The following is a 1,466-nucleotide window of genomic DNA, read 5'->3' on the forward strand; positions in this document are numbered from 1 at the left end:
CTTGCCCTCTCATTCATCACATCCAGGCTGCTGAGTGAACAAGAAGATAGCGTGGCCAAGGCAAATGATATATAGAGAAAAGGAGAGTGGAGGAGGTCAAGTTTTCTCACTTAGGGATTAGAATAGCAAGAATGGAAAGATACTCACCACCTCTACTTACTTTGAGCATCTTTTTGACTATGGTAGAGCCTTCTCTTTGACAAGAGAAGGAGTCAGCAAACTATAGTCTGAGGGTCCAATCCAGCCTCAACCTGTCTTTGTACAGCCCAGAAACTAAGAATGATTTTTACATTTTTAAGTAAAATTTTATGTGACTAAAATAAAATGAAACTTCATTTCAAAACTTTTTATTTCATTATTAGCTCACTTTCCCCTAAATAATAAAAAATGACTTTCAGAATGGAAGTGAAGTAAGTCTTACTGGGAAATAATGGCTCCAGTTTATAATTTGTGATAGAGAAGAAATCCATGTATATAATCTTACATGTAAGCCCTTAGATTTTGGAAGAGCAGATATTAAAAAGACTCAGAGGAAGAATAAGTACTATCTTGTTGCTTAAAATTTTATTCAACAAGTAGGCCCAGGAAGAATGGGAAGCTATCAAAAGTATAATTCTGAAGATGGAAAGAATAAGGATTCCAGGGCATCTAGTGAATAGAGTCAGGAGGACCTGAATTCAAATAGGCCCTCACACACAATACTTTCTAGCCGTGTGACTTTGGGTAAGTCACTTAACCTCAATTGCCCTGCCTTACCCCCTCCACAAAGAAAAGAAAGTATTCCAGTAAGAAAGAAAAAGAGGAATTTGGCTAATGACAGCAACGTGAATGCACAAAGAATTTGCTAACCAATTTAGATTTTTTTTAACATATTCATGTAATGGGAATTGGGATAACAGAAACATATCCTTTTTTTTCCTTTTAATCCTGTTTATATGCTTCCTCTGCCCAGCCCAGATAAGGGTGTGGTTCAGGATGTTCCTCTCTTCTTAAAGCATCCTTTTTGTTTGTTTGTTTGTTTGAATGATCCTTGTGAAGCTGCGCTCCAAGAAGAATTATTTAATTTTCCGCTCCCCACTTCCCTCCTGAGGTCGAGGTTAGCTTCTGCGCGTCCACCCGCGGCGGAGAATCCCTTCTCGTTCCGATGGTCCCCCGCTCTTTCCGCTTGCGCACGCGCTGTTCCTCACCTCTCGTTGGTACCGCACCTGGACGTTCCTGTGGCTATGGAGGAGCAACTTAGAGCCGCCAGTGAATTTGGCCGCTGGGTCCCCGAGGGCTTCCTAACACACTGGACTGACCCAGGCCCCTACAGTCGCCCAGACCCAGATCGGGAGCCCCACTCTGCCCCCAGTGATGCCGGCCCTCCCAGACCCAAGAGGAGGAGAGAGAAACCGGTGAGGGGAGACGAGGCCTGGGGCGTCACGCAGCCCAACCCACCCTCATGGTGCTGGGAGACTGGGACATCC

This window comes from Petaurus breviceps, unplaced genomic scaffold (assembly GCF_028583685.1).
Source record: "Petaurus breviceps papuanus isolate PSGF00001 unplaced genomic scaffold, PetGlider_PUasm1.0 115, whole genome shotgun sequence".
Classification (NCBI taxonomy): Eukaryota; Metazoa; Chordata; class Mammalia; order Diprotodontia; family Petauridae; genus Petaurus; species Petaurus breviceps.